Source organism: Oncorhynchus tshawytscha, linkage group LG25 (genome assembly GCF_018296145.1).
Source record: "Oncorhynchus tshawytscha isolate Ot180627B linkage group LG25, Otsh_v2.0, whole genome shotgun sequence".
Taxonomy (NCBI): domain Eukaryota; kingdom Metazoa; phylum Chordata; class Actinopteri; order Salmoniformes; family Salmonidae; genus Oncorhynchus; species Oncorhynchus tshawytscha.
The window spans coordinates 11,258,432-11,282,913 of record NC_056453.1 but is presented as its reverse complement, the minus strand read 5'-3'; the positions used below and the strand labels follow the sequence as shown (position 1 = coordinate 11,282,913).

Sequence of the window (24,482 nt, the reverse complement as noted above, 5' to 3'; positions counted from 1 at the left end):
ATTATCAACAGATAACAAGTAGAAAGTACAAGACACTTTCTAAAAGGTGACAAATGAAAATGTCGCCAAAAATAAGTTACACCCCACTAGTTGAGGAGTCTTGAAGGCAAATTAGCATAATTGCTAGCCACAAGAGAGAAGAGGGGGAACAGATTCCAGTTCCAGGGGAAATCTGATGGTGTGACAAGGAGAGAGGGGAGGTTAATGAGGTGTTCCTCTCCTCCTTACAAACATACATTTTCTGACACATATTTTTTAAGACACCCCTGCCTCTCAGTTAGAGATGGGGGTGTGTTATTAGCCATTGGGAAGTACAGGGAAAGTCAAAAGTGGAAAGCAGAAGACTTGGCCGAGATGAAGTGCAGAGAAAAAGTAATGAGGTCCTTTTGGACATGCGTTAAATATTATTGTAATTTTAAGGGGTGGATAAGCTTTAATATTGTGGATAGATTGCTGCTTCCATCAATGTAATTCATTTCCAATCCCCCATATTTTGGGGGTAAATATATATCCATATAAAGTTGAAGTCTGAAGTTTACATACACCTTAGCCAAATACATTTAAACTCAGTTTTTCACATTTCCTGACATTTAATCCCAGTAAAAATCCCCTGTTTTAGGTCAATTAGGATTTCCACTTTATTTTAAGAATGTGAAATGTCAGAAAAATAGTAGAGAATGATTTATTTCACCACATTCACAGTGGGTCAGAAGTTTACATACATTCAATTTGTATTTGGTAGCATTGCCTTTAAATTGTTTGACTTGGGTCAAACGTTTTGGGTAGCCTTCCACAAGCTTCCCACAATAAATTGGGTGAATTTAGGCCCATTCCTCCTGACAGAGCTGGTGTAACTGAGTCAGGTTTGTAGTCATCCTTGCTCACACATGCTTTTCCAGTTCTGCCCACAAATATTCTATGAGATTGATGTCAGGGCTTTGTGATGGCCACTCCAATACACTTGACTTTGTTGTCCTTAAGCTATTTTGACACAATTTTGGAATAATTCTTGGGGTAATTGTCCATTTGGAAGAGCCATTTGCGACCAAGCTTTAACTTCCTGACTGATGTCTTGAGATGTTGCTTCAATATATCCACATAATTGTCCCTCCTGCAGCAAAGCACCCCCACAACATGATGCTGCCACCCCCGTGCTTCACGGTTGGTATGGTGTTCTTTGGCTTGCAAGCTTCCCCCTTTTTCCTCCAAACAATGGTCATTATGGTCAAACAGTTCTATTTTGTTTCATCAGACCAGAGGATATTTCTCTAAATAGTATGATCTTTGTCCCCATGTGCAGTTGCAAACCATAGTCTGGCTTTTTAATGGCAGTTTTGGGGCAGTGGCTTCTTCCTTGCTGAGCGGCCTTTCAGGTTATGTCGATATAGGACTTGTTTGACGGTGGATATATACTTTTGTACCCGTTTCCTCCAGCATCTTCACAAGGTCCTTCGCTGTTGTTCTTGGATTGATTTGCACTTTTCCCACCAAAGTACGTTCAGCTCTAGGAGACAGAACACGTCACCTTCCTGAGCGGTATGACAGCTGAGTGGTCCCATGGTGTTTATACTTGCGTACTATTGTTTGTACAGATGAAGGTGGTACCTTCAGGCGTTTGGAAATTGCTCCCAAGGATGAACCAGACTTTTTCTGAGGTCTTGGCCGATTTCTTTTGATTTTCCCATGATGTCAAGCAAAGAGGCACTGAGTTTGAAGGTAGGCCTTGAAATACATCCACAGGTACACCTCCAATTGATTCAAATGATGTCAATTAGCCTATCAGAAGCTTCTAAAGCCATTAAATCATTTTCTGGAACTGTTCAAGCTGTTTAAAGGCACAGTCAACTTAGTGTATGTAAACTTCTGACCTACTGGAATTTTGATAGATTATTTCCCTTATAATTCACTTGGTCTGTAAACAATTTTTGGAAAAATTACTTGTGTCATGCACAAAGTAGATGTCCTAACCGACTTTCCACAAATTTCTTTTTATCAAACTATAGTTTTGGAGTGGTTGAAAAACGAGTTTTAATGACTACAACTTAAGTGTATGTAAACTTCCGACTTCAACTGTATATAATTAAATAACTAAATAAAGGTATATTACATTTTTTTATATATATATACACATATACACACACTTTTTTTTAGAATATACCTTTATTATTCCCTGAAAACCCTATCACCCCTCCCCCAATTGGAATAAACAATAACACCTTAGGCTTCTACCTTCAGATTATACACATTTTACAGACACAATCTATTTTACAATATATATATTTAGTATGTTTTTAGTCCTTCCTCTATTTCTAATGTCCATCCAGTTTGATTTCTATTTGTAACTGTGCTATTTCACAACATTTCAGAACCCATATACATTTTACAGACCCTGTATGTTTTACATTGGTTATCTTGTTGTTATTAGTCCCACCCTTCATTCCCCTTCAACCCCTCCCATCTATCGCTTAACACCATCCATTTTGGATTTCTATTTGCCATATATTTTCAACTGTGCTGTGATGCTTCACAAAAGTACTGAACCGTTCTATTCTCATAGCTTCTACAGATTGTAAATTACAGATTAAAAATGTTGCTAAACAATTATATTATTGATTGATTGACTATGACTTTTCAAATCACCCAGTATTGCTATCTGCAGCGTTAGTTCTAGGTAAATGTTGCAATTCTTCAGCCATTCCTGGACCTGTGACTAAAAACGAGCTACATATGGACAGTACCAAAATAAATGATCTAATGATTCTGCTGGGAAGATTGTATCCTCAATAATTGGAAGTAATTTCCTAAATTCATCAAGTGCAGCGTCTGGATGCTCATTATTAATCACATCAGACCAAAAAATATTCATAACATCATCCACTTAGGAGTCACAGCAAAATATTTTGTATGATCTCTTATATATCATTTTAGGCCAAGCTTCTGGAAATTTGGAAATCCTGGATATTGCCACTATATTGTGATCACTGCATCCAATGGGTACGGAAAACAGCTTTAGAACAAAGTTCTACAGTATTATAAAAAATGTGATCAATACATGTGGATGATCTTGTTACTGTAGTGGATACATATATTTTAAAAAATTTTAGGGGGTAAATCACCTTTAATACTGCAGATAGATTATTGCTTCCATCAATGTCATTGACTGCATCATTTCCAATCCCCCATATATTTTTGGGGACCATTCAAAAGTTCGAACACACCTACTCATTCAAGGGTTTTTCTTTATTTTTACTATTTTCTACATTGTAGAATAAAGGTGAAGACATCACAACTATGAAATAACACATATAGAATCATGTATTAACCAAAAAAGTGATAAACAAATCAAAATAGGGCCGAACATGTTGGCATTGTGCACACTTGGCCCTTGGCTGTGTGCCACAGGAAGCTATGGATGGGAGCTAATGTTATCTCCCATGATGCAACACTCCCATTGCGTGGGGCAACATCCTGTTACCTGACTTGTACCTTGTGCAAAGCTGTGGCTTTGTTTGAAAGTGTTTGACCAGGTCCAGTTAAGTCAGTATCATCTCCCTGACAAAGCCCTTGCTCCCACATACGGAGATACAGTTCATGGTCCTATGACACTTAATCCTGCAACAGCTTGCTCCGCAGTCACCCAACCACCTGACGTTTGTTTTCCCTTATCCTAGAAACGCTGCTGGCGCACAAAAGGCCGTGACTGGGGAAAACAGTAGTGTTGATAGGGAAGAGAAAGAGAGAGAGAGAGAGATCGATGCAGATACAGAGACTTCCAGGGACAGGGCAGCCTTATCACCAGGTTGAGGGGGGTCAGAACGGGGGCCGACGGACTCGGTGCTGCTGCCGCTAGGCTGGCACTGCCTCCACCACACAACTGCACTCCCCCTCTCTCCTGCTATCATTCAGGGCCCAGTGTTTGCCCAGGAGCCAGTAAAATTGACACCAGCAGCTGTCCAAACAGCCTGGTCCGACCCCCCAGAGGGGCACCCCAGCCAACAGCCAAGACCCCTGCGTCTCCCCCCCGATTCCACTCTGCTCCGTCTTCCCACTGTCATCACTGGGGAAACCAGGGGAGAGGAGCAGGAGATATAGTGGGAGAGAGATGGAGGAGAGGAGGAAGAGGATGGTGGGGACAACCGTAATGATGTGTTAAAGCCTGTAATCGCTGTGAAAAGATGTATGTAGGGTGTTAGGATGATGTTTAAGGAATAGCCTACTTTTCCTACTTTTTTAGCTGACAGTACATCAATTGATCACCAATTGCAAATGGTTTAGGTTACAAGATTGGCCTCATTGCACCATCCTACTTGCCTTTTTGATACATTTACCAGTGATGGTCCACTGCGCTAGTACAGAATAAAACCACTGTATGTAACAATATCATATAATCTAATTTGCCATCTAAATGGGAGTATCTGCTGCCATGTAACAATAGGATGTTGACGTGACTTAGTGAAGCAGAAAACCTTTAATAGGAGTGATTACACTTAATGGCATTCAAACCCCTCTCTCACATCACTACTGTCAATAATAACAAGGCCAGCATATAAGTGTGGCTTATAACTCACCCTCTATCCAACCCTCATCCTGTCCTGATTTATTTTCCCGCCTTTACCTAATTTCCAACAGGTAGACCTACATTTTATTTGTCAAGCACTTTAAATTGTAAATTGCGTTTGTTCTAAGAAATGTGCTATATAAATAAAGCTTGATTGATTGATATTACCTGTGGTGTATGAGCAAACAATGTATAGAGGCCAACCTCTTCGGCTATTGTGAGAGTGGTATGTCAGACATGTCAGAGGGGTATGTACTGTATGTGTGAATTAAGTTCATTTCCGGGAGGCTGCAGCACCAACAAGACTCACCAGAGCAGGCATCATGAGGTCAGCCAGGTAGACGAAGGCCGCGCCGAGGGCAAAGCCCACCGCCACAGGGACGAACGCAAACGAGCCATACTTTCCCGAATCCTCTGCCATGTCTATCGCCGGTGCCAGCAACGTCCAATAGGACGCCGCCAACATCACCTGAGGGCGAAGCAAAAAGGAAGTAACAGTTAGCAGGCACTATTATTTGCTGTGTGCAGTCGGCTTCTGCTCGGAGTGGGGAAGTTCAGTTGGCCTCAAAATAAAAAAGCTAACAGAGAAAGTCCTCGGGGGATCTCACTCTTTTGGAATAGGACTGTTGTGCAATGATAAAGGTGACCCCCATTCCCTAAGCAACATTTGGCATGAATGTTATGCAATAACACAAATAACGAAAAGGGACAGAGGACCGAAAATAAACACTGCCTCAAATTCACACGTCCTCTGGAATACGTCACAAACACATCCCTATAGGCCCTGGCACTTTCCTCCTGATCCAGCAGGGAGTGTGAGTGTGAGTAATGGCTCTACAGTGCTAACATTTTGGTCACACACTCTCCTAAATATTTTACTGTGCTACCTGGAATTTTAATTTGGGAGCATTGTGCTCCAAAATGTATTGTAAGAAATGTCAGCACAGAGCTGTGTGTGCTGTTCAGTTCAGTTCACAAAGCCCCACAACATCCAACAACGCACTACTCCCCAATAGCTTGATCAAAGACATTCATTCCACCTTTTACTAGGGAAGAGCTAGCCTTGCTGACGCGACCCACATGACCACACAGCAAGGAAGAGCAGTGACTAGCTGGTCTGGAAAGGAGGCCATTGGTTAATGCAATAGTCGCTCAGAAATGAAGCGGATGCATTGATTGGTTCTCTTAAATGTTTTTTCTTCCTGGGGTGTTGAGACCTCTCCTTGTTTGGATTTGAAAATTCAACAGATGTAATGGAAGGGGCCGGTGCTCGGGGGATGCGTGTGGATATGACTGTGGGTGTTTGAGTGAGAAAGACCCGGAGGACAACCAACCAGCAAAAGCCCAGTCCACTTCATTATCAATGCATCATGCCGACAATATGAAAATAGCTTTTCAAGACTCTGAAGTCAGGACCGGAGGACTTCGAGTTTGGAATCAGCCATACTTGGGGTGAGAAGAGAAAAAATAAGAAGCAAAGGCTTCTGACAGGAGTGTGTTGCTTGTGAGTGTCTGTCTCAACGGTGGCATTATGCCGATTACTCTGGGAACATAAGCAATAGCTGAGGATCAAACTCATGGCAAGAACAGGATTGGTCACCAGCCGACTCTCTTCAGACAATGGGTTTAGACATGGTTCTGAGTCATCAACTTCACTTATTCCTTCATGGTACCTCCGGTACCGGAAGGGGGCACATGTCATCTGATGCAACACTCTATCACTCTCCTTTTTGGTAAAATAGCCCTTACACAGCCTGGAGGTGTGTTTGGTCATTGTCCTGTAGAAAAAAAATATATAATATATATATATATATATATATATATATATATATATATATACACACACACATACTGAACAGAAATATAAACGCAACATGCAACAATTCAACCATTTTACTGAGTTACAGTTCATATAAGGAAATCAGTCAATTGAAATTAATTCATTAGGCCCTAAACTATGGATTTCACATGGCTGGGCAGGAGCACAGCCACTCAGAATCCGTTTTTTCCCACGGAAGGGCATTATTGCAGACAGAATATCTCCTCAGTTTCATCAGCTGTCCGGGTGTTGGTCCTCTGTGTACTCAGCAAGAGAGAGAGAGAGGAGCGAGAGAGAGAGGAGGAAGAGCGCTTTGACACTGGGAGAGATGGATGTGGTAATTAGCTACAGGTAACAAGCGTGCCAAGTTGCTTATTGATTCAGGTGTCATGAATGGCATGCCCGTCTTTCAGGAGAAACGGTGCTTCTGAAGCTTCTGCATCAGACCCAGATATGGAGCTGTCAATAAAATGCTAAACATTCCTTAGTAGAAAAAACTTGAACAAGAACAAAATGAGATAGAAAAGATAAGATAGGAAAGTGTGAACCATAGTGAAGAAAGAACTGAGGTTTTTGTTAATCTCTTTCTTCACACAAGGTTGAAATTGAATGAATGATGATCTTACTAGATACAATAGCCGATATTGCAATCCTTCATGGGGTGCAAATTGGAATTAGAAATTAAGGAATTTCTTTAAAGTTATTTGTAGTGGCTTCACATGAATGGATTCTTGGAAGAAAAAGTTTCTTACAATGAGTTTGCATTTCACTTGAGTGTATATGACAGTGTGTGTGTGCGCGCGCACACGCACACGCACACAGTTGAAGTCGGAAGTTTACATACACTTAGGTTGGAGTCACTAAAACTCGTTCTCAACTACTCCACAAAGGTCTTGTTAACAAACCATAGTTTTGGCAAGTCGGTTAGGACAACTTCTTTGTGCATGACAAGTAATTTTTCCAACAATTGTTTACAGACAGATTATTTCACTTATAATTCACTGTATCACAATTCTAGTGGGTCAGAAGTTTACATACACTAAGTTGACTGTGCCTTTTAACAGCTTGGAAAATTCCAGAAAATTATGTAATGGCTTTAGAAGCTACTGATAGGCTAATTGACATCATTTGAGTCAAATGGAGTGTACCTGTGGATATATTTCAAGGCCTACCTTCAAACTCAGTGCCTCTTTGCTTGACATCATGGGAAATTCAAAGAAATCAGCCAAGACCTTAGAAAAAAATTGTTGACCTCCACAAGTCTGGTTCATCCTTGGGAGCAATTTCCAAATGCCTGAAGTCACCACATTCATCTCTACAAACAATAGTGCGCAAGTATAAACATTATGGGACCATGCAGCCGTCATATCGCACAGATGGAGACGTGTTCTGTCTCCTAGAGATGAACGTACTTTGGTGCTAAAAGTACAAATCAATCCCAGAACAACAGCAAAGGACATTGTGGAAGATGGTGGAAGAAACCGGTACAAAAGTATCTATATCCACAGTAAAACGAGGCTTGCAAGCCAAAGAACACCATCCCAACCGTGAAGCACAGGGGTGGCAGCATTATGTTGTAGGGGTGCATTGCTTCAAGAGGGGCTGGTGCACTTCACAAAATAGATGGCATCATGAAAATGGAAAATGATGTGGATATATTGAAGCAACATCTCAAGACATGAGGCCGGAAGTTAAAGCTTGGTCGCAAATGGGTCTTCCAAATGGACAATGACCCCAAGCATACTTCCAAAATTGTGGCAAAATGGCTTAAGGACAACAAAGTCAAGGTATTGGAGTGGCCACAAAACCCTGACCTCAATCCTATAGAAAATGTGTCGGCAGAACTGAAAAAGCGTGTGCGAGCAAGGAGGCCTACAAACCTGACTCAGTTACACCAGCTCTGCCAGGAGGAATGGACCAAAATTCACCCACCCATTGAGAGGCTTTGAAGCCACCGGTTGGCCATATTGGCACTCCCCAGTAGGCACAGTAATCCATAGGAATGAACGGAATTCTAAAATTATAGGTATTCAAGTATTTTTTTGTGGTTGTAGTGGGGACAGTAACATTAGTACCTTTAATTTAAAAAAAATATATGTTTAGCATAATATATTTTACAAATATGTATTAAGGTGTCCTGTAATAGAATACACATGACAAAACAAATGTAGATGATTCAATAAATGAATTTCTATAGAGTCCAAAATATTTTTTGACACCGGAGGAGGAGTACCAAGATGGCTGCGCATTGGCTTCAGTACAGTGCCCCTGTCAATCATCCAGGGTTTATAGACATCATTGGTTTGAACATTGGTCTTCTGGCCTTGTTACACTCTAATAGCTCAAATCTATTTTAAACTAACTTTTAAAGTATGTGTAGAATTTTCCATATATAGTCCAAAGTAATTGTCTGCAATTTTCAGAAGGTGAATTAGCTCATTTTGGCAGTCTCAAATGGTCAAATATGATTCAATTCTCATTTAAAACAAAGTAAAAGAAAACGGTTTTAAGTCAGTGACTTTTGAAGGTCGTATCACTCAACCATAGACTTAACAAAGCTATCCCCATGTTCACTCAAGCCATATCTTTGTGCCTTTTACAGCTTGTTTCTAGCCTAAAGAGTTGCAGAGTTATGGATCCTTTACAATTATATAATAGAAACTGCGGGAAAGCAGTGCCCGACAGGCGGGGACAAAATGACACTGGCCTCTGGTGTCCTAGCTAGCTGCCGGTGTCACCTCTGCCTCCTGTGTACCGGAGTCCTAGCTAGCTAGCAACCCAGAAACAATAGATAATTAGCTAGATAAGGTTAGCATGCTAGCTATGCTTGAAGGGTCATCACTAATTACTACAGATACACCCATTTCTACAATTGATCTTGTTAAAATCAGATTTGAAACCTAACCCTAACCATCACCTTAACCACACTGCTATCATTATGCCTAGACCGAACCTTAAATTAAGACCAAAAAGGTAATTTTTGTTTGCATACATTTTTAAGATATAGACTATTTTTACTGTGTGGCTGTGGTAACTAGTGCAAACCTCTTCAGCGGTGGAACCTAACGTTGCATATCCTCTTTAGTACAGGAAATTACATTAAAATAGTGGCGGCAACTTCTTATGGGGAGGTCGTTTAAAAATGGACCAAGTATAAGGAGGAGATCCTCCTTCACGGGGTCGTTACTAGTTACCACAGCCACAAAGTCATAAACCCCGCCCATCAACCCTACAAGACAAAAAAGCACATTTTTGTTTTCATTCATTTTTTTACGATATATCTAATCACATTTTATTGGTCACATACACATGGTTAGCAGATGTTAATGCGAGTGTAGCGAAATGCTTGTGCTTCTAGTTCCAACAGTGCAGTAATATCTAACAAATAATCTAACAATTCCCCAAAAACTACCTAATACACACAAATCTAAAGGGGTGAATGGGAATATGTACATATAAATGTATGTATGAACAACGGCCGAGCGGCATAGGCAAGGTGCAGTAGATGGTATAAAATACAGTATGTACATGTGATATGAATAATGTAAGATATGAAAACATATTAAAGTGGCATTATTTAAAGTGGCATTGTTTAAAGTGACAAGTGATCCATTTATTAAAGTGTCCAGTGATTGGGTCTCAGTGTAGGCAGCAGAAGGCCTAGATATAGATTGATTGAAAAACAGCTTCTCTCAGTCCCAGCTTTGATGCACCTGTACTGACCTCGCCTTCTGGATGATAGTGGTGTGAACAGGCACTTGCTCGAGTGGTTGTTGTCCTTGATGATCTTTTTGGCCTTCCTGTGACACCGGGTACTGTAGGTGTCAGAGGGCAGGTAGTTTGCCCCTGGTGATGCGTTGTGCAGACCGCACCACCCTTGTGGTTGAGGGCGGTGCAGTTGCCGTACGAGGCTGTGATACAGTCCGACAGGATGCCAGATATTGTTCATCCTGATCAGACAGGTGTTTTACATGGACGATACATATGGAGATAATATACGACAATTACCTGAAACAACTGAACATTATGAAAAATCAAAGATACCAGGCAGGTTTTGAAAAGGCATTTAATAAAGTACAACTAGAATGTATATATATATATATAAATGCCTGGATTACTTAAATGTTGGATAATCTCTTATACAATGGGTTAAAGTTATGTACAGCAACCCCAGATGTAAAATAGTAAATAATGGTTACATCTCAGAAGGTATTGAGCTTTTAAAAGGAGTAAAACAACCATTGTTACCATATCTATTTATTATAGCCATTGAAATGCTAGCCATTAAAATCAGATCCAACAAGAATATCAAGGGGTTAGAAATCCAGGGGATAAAAACAAAATGTGTCAATGAATGCAGATGACTCAAGTTTTTTTCAAAGTCCGACCAATCTGGATCACTGCACTGTCTCATTGAAGAACTTGATCACTTTTCTAGCCTCTCTGGACTAAAACCGAATTATGAAAAGTGTACCATATTATGGTATTATTGCAGGTTTTCCTACTTACAAAGCATGTAGAGGTCTGTAATTTATATCATAGGTGGACTTCAACTGTGAGAGACGGAATCTAAAACAAAAATCCAGAAAATCACATTGTATGATTTTTAAATAATTAATTTGCATTTTATTGCATGACATAAGTATGTGATACATCAGAAAAGCAGAACTTAATATTTGGTACAGAAACCTTTGTTTGCAATTACAGAAATCATACGTTTCCTGTAGTTCTTGACCAGGTTTGCACACACTTCAGCAGGGATTTTGGACCACTCCTCCATACAGACCTTATCCAGATTCTTCAGGTTTCCGGGCTATCGCTGGGCAATACGGAATTTCAGCTCACTCCAAAGATTTTCTATTGGGTTCAGGTCTGGAGACTGGCTAGGCCACTTCAGGACCTTGAGATGCTTCTTACGGAGCCACTCCTTGGTTGCCCTGGCTGTGCGTTTCGGGTCGTTGTCATGCTGGAAGACCCAGCCACGACCCATCTTCAATGCTCTTACTGAGGGAAGGAGGTTGTTGGCCAAGATCTCACGATACATGGCCCCATCCATCCTCCCCTCAATAAGGTGCAGTCATCCTGCCCCCTTTGCAGAAAAGCATCCCCAAAGAATGATGTTTCCACCTCCATGCTTCACGGTTAGGAGGGTGTTCTTGGGGTTGTACTCATCCTTCTTCGAGTTCAAACAGGTGCAGTTAATACAGGTAATGAGTGGAGAACAGGAGGGTTTCTTAAAGAAAAACTAACAGGTCTGTGAGCCGGAATTCTTACTGGTTGGTAGGTGATCAAATACTTGTCATGCAATAAAATGCTAATTAATTACTTAAAAATCATACGATCATGTGATTTTCTGGATTTTTGTTTTAGATTCCGTCTCTCACAGTTGAAGTCCACCTATGATAAAAATTACAGACCTCTACATGCTTTGTAAGTAGGAAAACCTGCAAAATCGGCAGTGTATCAATCAATCATTTATTTGTTCATGTCATCACAAAGCATAGGAGTCATTCATGATTTGTAATGCAAACATGCAATTTGGTTCAAATAAAATAAAGCGACCATTGAATAATTAGCGTAAATAATAAATAGCCCTAAACCGCTCCATTTCAAAAATTGCATTCACACAGGAATGGAATTGTTTTTATTCTTTGCTGTAAAAAAGGCTTACAACAAACTCACTGGTACACTTATAATTTATTTAGTGTTGTTTACATTGTCCCAAACGGTCAATTATAAATATAACAGTATAACCTGTTTGGCACACATAATATGCACACAGGGCTTGCTCCTTATTTTATTTTTCTTGATCTCCTGTATTTTCCACAACTAGTCAAATTTATTCCACATATCTGACTTCCACTTTACCTCCTGAGAAACCAGTAAACATTTCCACGTTTTGAGTCTATTTGTCACGTCCTCTGTATCCATTCCGCTGTCACGTATTACGGTGTTCAGAGTTTGTTTTAACCAATTAATTGATGTGATTATGAAATGCTATAGGTCAAGCCCTATTGGTCACATGTCACGTAAAGAGAGCAAGGGTTGAGAGAATAGGAAATGTTTTTCCGAAACATAACTTTGACAGAAATTTTGTTGCACCCTCAGCAATACGGACAGCTCGATACACACTGTTAATGTTCTGTGGTCATTGCTGAAGCAGGGAGGAGAGAGAGATAACCGGTGCTCGTCAAAGTCACTTGCTGTCTTTTCTTTTGTATTTCTTTTTTTTTTTTACATAGTGCAGCAAGTCAGTCCTGGCACAAGCAAATAAATTGCGGTCGGACTCTCTCTACACATTTGAGCATCTTAATTAGTTCATCAAACAGTTTGCTTAAAGCATCAGACAAGCTTCGGCACATATAGTAGATTAGACTAAAACACATAGGATGTGTCTATATATGGAGAAATACATGATTGGTCAACAAAACAGAAATATTGGTTGACCAACATTTTCCTAAGTCGGGGACAGCCCTATACTAAGGTGAGTCTTCTATTATCGTTTGTTGAGGTGAGCAATAATACCTTATTCATCTATTCCTCTTCTTTCATTCTAGGAGACAGTGGGATGTACAGCCTTACGCATATATATTACTAAGATCGAGAATTATATAATAACTGTCAGGAAGGCAGCAATGCTTCTGACAAACTTCCCAGAAAGTTACACTTCTTCTTATGAGACAGTAGGGAATACTTTGGAAAAGTCTTACCCACCCTTTGACTTTGAGTCCACCACATCAACTGAAAAGACTGTCACATCTGACATCTGCTTGTATTCACATATTAGATAGCAGGGCAATCCTGGGTTGGGTAAAGGTGGGTGGACAGGTGTGTGTGAGTGAGTGAGAGAAACAGCTCTCGTCCTGCCGAAGTGTAGGATTATATTGGCATTTTTGTGTGTGTGACTGGTTCAAAAGCATATTTTCTTACCCCAGCAGCAAAGCCCAGACTTCCATCCAAGATCCGCTGCTAAGGGGGTGGGGGGAAATCAAACCAAACCAAGGGCATCAACAAGCCACTGTGGTGTTAAGTTGACGAGTAAGGCACGTTCTCCAAGATATTGTCGAACTATCAATCAATTTCTATCAGGAGTTGGAACGGGTCCAGGAAACAGAACCCAAAACTGGAAAATGAAATTATTCGAGAAACATAATCAGGAACAAAAGTAATCTAATACTGTTCATAAACAGTATAGTTATTTCAATATTTTCACGTATGAATTCCAAATAACAGTCACCCCAGCGTGAGATTATTTATGCGTGTGATGTCAGAATGCACTCACTGTTCCAAAATGTGATTGTTACTCAACAGGACAGTTAACCCACGCTGCTCTCAAACCAAGGCACACTGCATGCTAATTATCTGTAGGCTATGTTCAACTTGTCAATTTAAAATGATTTTCTAACCATTTTTATTTTCATACAACAATTTGAATTGAGGTGTGTTCCGCCTCGCCATTAATTCACATAGAAGTAGCCCATTTCACCTTTGCAGAACATTGTGACTAGTTTCAGGAAAGTAGCTGTATGTCGCGCGCCAATACTTCACAGGAGAGGCATTTGAACATACATTTTTTTCTGTCTATAACGTGCTGCGTAGTATGTGTAGGTAATCCTTTCTAAAGCTGCTTTTTTTTTATACATATCACAAAGAACTTCAAAGGTTGGCTCTCACTGGAGGGCCGAGTTTTGAAATCAGTGGAATGCCTGGTGGAAGCAGAGTATGAAAGCTTAGGAGATGAAGAGAATTCAGCCGTTTTATTGCAAATGCAGAGTCGAAAAGAGAACACAGAAGGCTGTTGTATAAAACACCTGTCTACGGAGTATATCTTCAAACTAAGGGCAACCATTGCATCCGTGACAGAGGGAGAAGCGTTCATCCATGTATAGAGATGGGTAAGAGAGTCTAGCTAGCTACATTCAGATATTATGCATTTCTAATTGTGTCAGAAAGTTGTTTTCATTACAAGTTAAAGCATACTGTTAGCTAGCTAGCTCACATTAGCTGGCTGGTTCGCTAGCTAACGTTACATGCATGACCTGTGTACTAATACTACTCGTATCTCAGAGCCATTTGTATTGCTATTTATAGCCTAATGTTAGTTAATTAGCTAACATTGAACATAGCTAGTTGGTTAGCTTTAGCTACCTGTAGATTCATGCAGGGTAGTAATGTTATGAGTTGGGATTATGGTTCATTGTTTAGTTAGCTAGCTACATGTCTAAACAAAAGACTCCACTATGCAAGTAACCATTTCACTGTACCGTTTACACCTTCTGTATCCTGTGCATGTGACAAATAAACTTTGATTATATTTGATATAGTGTGTGTTTACCAGAAACGGAAATGTGAAGAACAACATTACCTGCAGCAAAGTCAAATTAGGATATAATGTTAGGTCAATGAGACAGTGCCCATGTTAAAAAAATATCCGGTAGAATGCCCTGCTTTATATTTCATCACACTAATAAACGTAAGCTATTTTCTATAATTAGCTCACCATTAAATTGTAAATAACGATCTGGTTTTAGGTTTATTTTCCTGTAATAATGAATAAAAATTAACTAAAGTTTAGACATTGTCAGCGATATGATATGGTGATATACAGAGCCTGTAATCAAACCCACAAATGCTGATTCTCTAGATACTTAACTAGTCTAAAGAAGGCCCGTTTAATTGCTTCTTTAATCAGGACAACAGTTTTCAGCTGTGCTAACATAATTGCAAAATGGTTTTCTAATTATCAATTAGCCTTTTAAAATGATAAACTTGGATTAGCTAACACAACATGCCATTGGAACACAGGAGTGATGGTTGCTGATAATGGGCCTCTGTACGCCTATGTAGATATTCCATAAAAAATCTGCCGCTTCCAGCTACAATAGTCATTCAACGATGTCTACACCGTATTTCTGATCAATTTAATGTTATTTTAAGGGGGGAAAAAATGTGCTTTTCTTTCAAAAACAAGGACATTTCTAATTGACCCAAAACTTTTGAACGGTGGTATATGTATGGAGGATAATGTATTTACTGTTTAATTCACGATTCCAAGTACTGGCGACAAATTCATTCCGATTCTTGCATAGATTGTAATGGACACATATGATGTGTGCAAAATACAGTGCCTTGCGAAAGTATTCGGCCCCCTTGAACTTTGCAACCTTTTGCCTCATTTCAGGCTTCAAACATAAAGATATAAAACTGTATTTTTTTGTGAAGAATCAACAACAAGTGGGACACAATCATGAAGTGGAACGACATTTATTGGATATTTCAAACCTTTTTAACAAATCAAAAACTGAAAAATTGGGCGAGCAAAATTATTCAGCCCCCTTAAGTTAATACTTTGTAGCGCCACCTTTTGCTGCGATTACAGCTGTAAGTCGCTTGGGGTATGTTCTCTATCAGTTTTGCACATCGAGAGACTGATTTTTTTTTCCCATTCCTCCTTGCAAAACAGCTCGAGCTCAGTGAGGTTGGATGGAGAGCATTTGTGAACAGCAGTTTTCAGTTCTTTCCACAGATTCTCGATTGGATTCAGGTCTGGACATTGACATGGCCATTCTAACACCTGGATATGTTTATTTTTGAACCATTCCATTGTAGATTTTGCTTTATGTTTTGGATCATTGTCTTGTTGGAAGACAAATCTCCGTCCCAGTCTCAGGTCTTTTGCAGACTCCATCAGGTTTTCTTCCAGAATGGTCCTGTATTTGGCTCCATCCATCTTCCCATCAATTTTAACCATCTTCCCTGTCCCTGCTGAAGAAAAGCAGACCCAAACCATGATGCTGCCACCACCATGTTTGACAGTGGGGATGGTGTGTTCAGGGTGATGAGCTGTGTTGCTTTTACGCCAAACATAACGTTTTGCATTGTTGCCAAAAAGTTCAATTTTGGTTTCATCTGACCAGAGCACCTTCTTCCACATGTTTGGTGTGTCTCCCAGGTGGCTTGTGGCAAACTTTAAACAACACTTTTTATGGATATCTTTAAGAAATGGCTTTCTTCTTGCCACTCTTCCATAAAGGCCAGATTTGTGCAATATACGACTGATTGTTGTCCTATGGACAGAGTCTCCCACCTCAGCTGTAGATCTCTGCAGTTCATCCAGAGTGATCATGGCTGCATGGGCCTCTTGGCTGCATCTCTGATCAGTCTTCTCCTTGTATGAGCTGAAAGTTTAGAGGGACGGCCAGGTCTTGGTAGATTTGCAGTGGTCTGATACTCCTTCCATTTCAATATTATCGCTTGCACAGTGCTCCTTGGGATGTTTAAAGCTTGGGAAATCTTTTTGTATCCAAATCCGGCTTTAAACTTCTTCACAACAGTATCTCGGACCTGCCTGGTGTGTTCCTTGTTCTTCATGATGCTCTCTGCGCTTTTAACGGACCTCTGAGACTATCACAGTGCAGGTGCATTTATACGGAGACTTGATTACACACAGGTGGATTGTATTTATCATCATTAGTCATTTAGGTCAACATTGGATAATTCAGAGATCCTTACTGAACTTCTGGAGAGAGTTTGCTGCACTGAAAGTAAAGGGGCTGAATAATTTTGCAAACCCAATTTTTCAGTTTTTGATTTGTTAAAAAAGTTTGAAATATCCAATAAATGTCGTTCCACTTCATGATTGTGTACCACTTGTTGTTGATTCTTCACAAAAAAATACAGTTTTATATCTTTATGTTTGAAGACTGAAATGTGGCAAAAGGTCGCAAAGTTCAAGGGGGGCGAATACTTTCGCAAGGCACTGTACTTTTTGGAATGTTGTACTGATTATAAGGAGCTAATGCTAAGCTAAATACCATGCTTGTTGACATCATTCAATGCATTCTGGTTGTCATGTAAATGTCTGTCAGAGCATAGATGTCATTAACAATTTTTTTGAGAGGTGATGGAATGGTTCACTCGACTATCGTTACTCAGGGTTGCCAGCACAGATCCCCCTTTCCAGGGGTTTCATTTCTATTTAGCGCATAAACTTATCCTGTGTTTGCCCCCCATCATAGTAATATTTCCTGCATCATATCACCTCACAATACCTTCCTCCATTTCTACCACCCATGGACTTGAAATCACCCACAAATGAATTTAACCCCCCACAAACCCTCCTAAAGTTTTTTTGCCATATCTGGCAACCCTGTTTAGCTTTTGCACTACCGTTAGGCTAGGCAGTAGGCTTGTATTTGGGGTGATGATCTTGCTTTGTGATTTGTCAAAAACTGTAAACGACTTGTCAAGTCATGTGCTCCAGTTCTTGTATAAACTGTAACAAGTACATAGAAAATTTGTTATATGCTGAAAAGTGGCCAAACTAAGTTCATATTTTCCAGGCAATGGGCACAGCCATCTTTGACTTTGTTTTTTGCGTCTTTAGTGAATGGCATTATGGGATTAGGGAATTTTCGCTTGTCAAACAAACAAACATGGCTACATCATAAAGAATTTAGCTGCTGTTAGCTTAACTGACACGTCTTTTCTGTCCCGACATTCTGAGTTCTGGCAAACATGTTTTGCTGAAGTATTTACGGCTCGGGATCTAGTATCTTGGGTCTAGAGTTCAAATCAACTTCCTGAAACCGTCTTTCTCCACAGTTTGAATTGGTTCCATATCTTTCGGTATGTGATACGTAATTGCACATGTTATCTCATCCTCCCTTTTTTCAAACCAACTATTCTTTATCCTGGAAATCAAACTCAATCGCGTTATTTTCCTTGTCTTCAGTCGTCCTCAATGCTTCCTTACACTGTTGCGCTTGATTTTCGGGTGACTTTTGCTAACGGAAGGAGTTTACTTCACTAAATGTTTGCTTACTCTGCAGATGCGCATGCTTGTTTGTTGACTTCGATTGGCAGGCAGATTGCGTGTAACGTCCATGCTTCTAGTTTTTTATTTTCTAAAAATGGCTGTTTTTAGTAAAAGATCAAAACTAGCCCACTAAAAATGCCTTATTTCATACATTTATTAAGCATGATATGCATGATATGGCTAAATCCATACCATGGCACAATGTCATACCAGTATTCACGTTCATACCGGTATACCCCTAGGTAGTGTGTAACTTGAAATAATTGTATCAATTTTAGAATAAGGCTGTAACGTAACAAAATGTGGAAAAAGGGAAGGGGTCTGAATACTTTCCGAATGCACTCTGTGATCGTATGCATCAAAGGTTTAAAAGCATGGGAACCTGTTATTAACATACCGGTCATTTTTTTTCAATCCCACAAAAATCGCAACAAAGCGTCAATACAAAGCCCTCATTCTGTCACTCAGACCACTTATTCCAGTGTCTGCCTGGCGGCTGGAAATCTTTGCCAGTGTAGGCTACCTGCCCCTCCCTCTCCAAAGCATAGGTTACTGTAGCATACTGATGACGTTACAAGCGTAATTCAGAAATTAGGGAGAAAGATTTTTAATTATAGAAGAATGGATAATCTTTTTCAATGCTAGTTAAGGATCATATAGTTATTACGTTTCACATTGGATTTATTAACTACAAAAAGGTAAGACAGGTTTTTAGTTCTAGAGCAGCTCTGCACACACACAAGCTTGTTAGCTAGGTAGTAACGTTAGCTCTGGTCCAATGTTAAACCAACTCTCAGAAATTCAAGACATTCAAAGTTCTTCCATAGAAGCCACTCTTCCGTAGGTATAATTCTGTGGGCCTAATTCAGAAAATGCATGCCATAACAAGATGCCCTGTGCGTGAAGCCAAGCATCCTCCTCCACCTGCAAAATTTCAGTCGTATCTCACGCTTTACACTTATCTGTCCATAGTGACTGACAGCACAGTGTGTGTTTGTCTTTCATTATGATTAAACCATGCCGTTATGGCAAAAATAGCTTACCTTCTCCATAGCAAGCTGCTCTATCCGCACTGATTGGTGAAGGTTAATGGTTAATGTCTTGCTAAATGTAAAGCAAAATGAAATACAATTTTTAAAAAGGAAGTGAAAGGAACGATATAAACCGGTACTTTTAGGGGGTTTGAACCGGTTGAGAAATGTATTTTGCTGTTCAGAAGGGAAGAGAAAACATAATGGTTCTGTTTAGAACGAAACAATTGGAAAATTATTTTGGTTCCAACCCCTGATTTGTATGGAACTACTGAAACCATTCAAATATACTGCAATTGGTTTAGTGAAACAAAGGGATACATTGCAGTACACACCAGGAATAACAAACTATATATGTGTGCATTCGCCAGTGTCACAATATAATAAAACATCATACTGCAGCACCACACAGAAATGTCGTGTCTGTTCCTCACCTGTCGGCTGGAAAAGATGAAGACCAGTCAAGCCCCAGCAGCAGTCAGGCCCCAGGTGAGCAGAGTCCCCAGCAGGGCCTGGGTCACAGGACTGTAGCCTGGAAGCATGGTGCCAATCCTGGGGACAGAGAGATACACACAGAGGGGTGAGGAGAGAAGAGCAGCACAGGTTACTTTTAGGTTGTGTTTATGACTCAGATGGTACGGTACATTGTAAGACAATCCCAGTAATATGAATGCTTCAAATAACCCAGATCTATGTAGGACAAAGGGGTTTGTGCCAAATCCTCTTGGATCAGTATTGCATGTTTGACAGTATGGCATGTTTGTGAATTACTGCCCAACCTACAACTTTCTCGCTAAATAAACTTGCTTGGCATGCAAGAAGGGACAATTAGCTATTGCCTTTCATTGAATTGTTCCATCTTTCTTTGTGTCCAAAATAGCTCTCTACTGACATGCTGTCTCTGAAATCAATGTGCTTTGCTAGTTAGCTAGCTAGCAAAGTTTCAGAAATGTCAATGAGGAACGTGATTAAATATTTAGTATGTGCATTCCCATGTAGCTATTTTCCATATAGCAAGCTAGCTAGTATTGTCCAATGAGTTAGAATGTGTGCTGTATACTGTAAGTTCACAGTCAAACACCAAGCCAATGTCTGTTTCGATGATGCTGAGACAACTTCACTTTTGTTCGCTGGTCTTGTTGGAACGTAACACGTGCTTTACGGCATTACTAAGATACATGCGCTGTCCGGGTCCAGAATAATATATTCTAATTTGGTTGAAAAAGGTAAATTACTTACTGTCACTCCTGCACCTAAAGTCTAATCTATTTACTTCCTACTTCCCTGTACGCGTATCTGTAACAGGTTGAGCACCGCCCCTTGCAAGATGCCATTGGCTAGTCCAGGTTGGAGGCGTTAATTGAAATGTGATCGGACAATGAACCTTCACTCACAAAGCCACAAACCGCATTCACTAACTTTGACATAGTCCTTCTTGAATTTAGATATGTAGCTGTCAAGTAAAAAAAATGTATGTGGACAATTCAAACTGAACATATACTACAAGGGTGTAACTGCGCCCGCAATTCGGGGTGTTCCTACATGTGGGTATCCATCAGTGGAGGCTGGTTGGAGGAGCTATAAGAAACGGGCTCATTGTAATGGCTGGAATGACAAAATAGTGATATGATAATAATTATAAAATGTAGTTTCTATATGTTTGATACCGTTCAATGAATGCCATTCCAGACATTACGATGAGCCCGTCCTCCTATAGCTCCTCCCACAGCCTCCTCTGGTCCCTAAATATACATTTTTATTTTGTATTTTTTTTATTTAACCTTTATTTAATCAGGCAGGCTAGTTGAGAACAAGTTCTCATTTACAACTGCGACCTGGATAAAGCATAGCAGTGTGAGCAAACAACAACACAAAGTTACACATGGAGTAAACAATAAACAAGAACCTCTGAGGTAGGGTTTCCCCCAGTTAACACAGCCACAAAGTCAAAATGGGCTATATCAGACCCGAGACGTATGTGGCATGGGCTACAAAAACAAAAACAGCCACGTCATGGAAACCGACGTCACGCTTTGAGACAAACTTAACACCTTCTTTGCCCGCTTTGAGGATAATACAGTGTCACCGTCACGGATCGCTAAAAAAAGACTGCACCCACCCTCTCCTTCTCAGTGGCTGACATGGGTAAAACATTCAAATTTGTTATCCCTCGTAAGGCCGCTGGCCCAGACGGCATCCCTATCCGCGTCCTCAGAGCATGAGCATACCAGTTGGCTTGTGTGTTTACAGACATATTTAATCCCTCCCTATCCCAGTTTGTTGTCCCCACATTATTCAAGATGGCTACCATTGTTCCTGTACCGAAGAAGGCAAAGAAAACTGAACTACATGAATACCGCCCCATAGCACACACTTCTGTCATCATAAAGTGCTTTGAAAGGCTAGTCAAGGATCATATCACTTCCACCTTACCGGCCACCCTAGACCCACTTCAGTTTGCATACCGCCCCAACAGGTCCACAGATGAAGCAATTGCCATCACACTGCACACTGCCCTATCCCATCTGGACAAAAATAATACCTATGTAAGAATGCTGTTCATTGACTACAACTCAGCATTCAACACCATAGTACGCTCCAAGCTCATCATCAAGCTGAAGGCCCTGGGTCTCAACCCCTCCCTGTGCAACTGGGTCCTGGACTTTCTGACGGGCCACCCGCAAGTGGTGAAGGTAGGAAACAACATCTCCACTTCGCTGACACTGGGGCCCCACAAGGCTGTGTGCTCAGCCCTCTCCTGTCCTCCCTGTTCACCCACGACTGCGTAGCCATGCACTCCTCCAACTCAATCATCAAGTTAGCAGACGACACAACAGTAGTGGGCTTGATCACCAACAACGACGAGACAGCCTACAGGGAGGAGGTGTGGGCACTTGGAGTGTGGTGTCTGGAAAACAACCTCTCACTCAACGTCAATAAAACAAAGGAGATGATTGTGGACTTCAGGAAACAACAGAGGGAGCATCCCTCTATCCACATTGAAGGGACAACAGTGGAGAAGGTGGAAAGTTTTAAGTTCCTCGTAAACATCACAGACAAACTGAAATGGTCCACCCACACAGACAGCGTGGTGAAGAAGGCGCAACAGTGCCACTTCAATCTCAGGAGGCTGAAGATATTTGGTCTGTCACCCAAAACCCTGACAAACTTTTACAGATGCACAATCAAGAGCATCCTGTCGGGCTGTATCACAGCCTGGTACGGCAACTGCACCGCCCTCAACCACAAGGGTGGTGCGGTCTGCACAACGCATCACCAGGGGCAAACTACCTGCCCTCTATGACACCTACAGTACCCGGTGTCACAGGAAGGCATGGTCCATTTTTAAACGACCTCCCCATAAGAAAATGCCACCACTATTTTAATGTAATTTCCTGTACTAAAGAGGACATGCAACTTTAGGTTCCACCTCTGAAGAGGGTTGCACTAGTTACCACAGCCACAAAGTTAAAATAGTCTATATCTTAAAAATGTATGCAAACAAAAATGACCTTTTAGTGTGGTTAAGGTGGTGGTTAATGTTAGGGTTAGGTTTCAAATCTGATTTTAACAAGATCAATTGTAGAAATTTGCGTATCTGTAGTAATTATGATGGTGAGGGTAGGCAACAACATCTCCTCCCCGCTGATCCTCAACACTGGGGCCCCACAAGGGTGCGTTCTGAGCCCTCTCCTGTACTCCCTGTTCACCCACGACTGCGTGGCCACGCACGCCTCCAACTCAATCATCAAGTTTGCGGACGACACAACAGTGGTAGGCTTGATTACCAACAACGACGAGACGGCCTACAGGGAGGAGGTGAGGGCCCTCGGAGTGTGGTGTCAGGAAAATAACCTCACACTCAACGTCAACAAAACTAAGGAGATGATTGTGGACTTCAGGAAACAGCAGAGGGAACACCCCCCTATCCACATCGATGGAACAGTAGTGGAGAGGGTAGCAAGTTTTAAGTTCCTTGGCATACACATCACAGACAAACTGAATTGGTCCACTCACACAGACAGCATCGTGAAGAAGGCGCAGCAGCGCCTCTTCAACCTCAGGAGGCTGAAGAAATTCGGCTTGTCACCAAAAGCACTCACAAACTTCTACAGATGCACAATCGAGAGCATCCTGGCGGGCTGTATCACCGCCTGGTACGGCAACTGCTCCGCCCTCAACCATAAGGCTCTCCAGAGGGTAGTGAGGTCTGCACAACGCATCACCGGGGGCAAACTACCTGCCCTCCAGGACACCTACACCACCCGATGTTACAGGAAGGCCATAAAGATCATCAAGGACATCAACCACCCGAGCCACTGCCTGTTCACCCCGCTATCATCCAGAAGGCGAGGTCAGTACAGGTGCATCAAAGCTGGGACCGAGAGACTGAAAAACAGCTTCTATCTCAAGGCCATCAGACTGTTAAACAGCCACCACTAACATTGAGTGGCTTCTGCCAACACACTGACACTGACACTGACTCAACTCCAGCCACTTTAATAATGGGAATTGATGGGAAATGATGTAAATATATCACTAGCCACTTTAAACAATGCTACCTTATATAATGTTACTTACCCTACATTATTCATCTCATATGCATACGTTTATACTGTACGCTATATCATCGACTGCATCCTTATGTAATACATGTATCACTAGCCACTTTAACTATGCCACTTTGTTTACATACTCATCTCATATGTATATACTGTACTCGATACCATCGACTGTATCTTGCCTATGCTGCTCTGTACCATCACTCATTCATATATCCTTATGTACATATTCTTTATCCCCTTACACTGTGTATAAGACAGTAGTTTTGGAATTGTTAGTTAGATTACTTGTTGGTTATTACTGCACTGTCGGAACTAGAAGCACAAGCATTTCGCTACACTCGCATTAACATCTGCTAACCATGTGTATGTGACAAATAAAATTTGATTTGAGTTGATTTAATTAGTGATGACCCTTCAAGATTAGCTAGCATGCTAACCTTATCTATCTATTTAGCTAGGTATTTATCTATCTAGCTAGCTAACTTGCTAGCCTTATCTAGCTAATTATCTGTTGTTTCTGGGTTGCTAGCTAGCTAGGACTCCGGTACACAGAAGGTAGGAGGCGGGGGTGACACCGGCAGCTAGCTAGGACACCAGAGGGCAGTGTCCTTTTGCCCCCGCCTGTCGGGCACTGCTTTCCTGCAGTTCTGTTAACGAAGGCGAGGGCAGGTGTTCGTAATGCGGGAGCAAA

The 24,482-nt window shown here is 41.0% G+C and overlaps 1 long non-coding RNA gene across 1 annotated transcript; it reads right to left on the bottom strand.

Annotated features, from left to right (window-relative positions):
- Positions 1–3,280: 3,280 nt before the first annotated feature.
- Positions 3,281–19,773, bottom strand: LOC112224200. The gene is made up of 3 exons (XR_002949439.2): positions 19,661–19,773; positions 4,869–5,027; positions 3,281–4,057 (listed from the first exon to the last, which is right to left on the bottom strand). It is a non-coding gene; the product is annotated as an uncharacterized LOC112224200 (long non-coding RNA).
- Between the last annotated feature and the right edge of the window lie 4,709 nt (positions 19,774–24,482).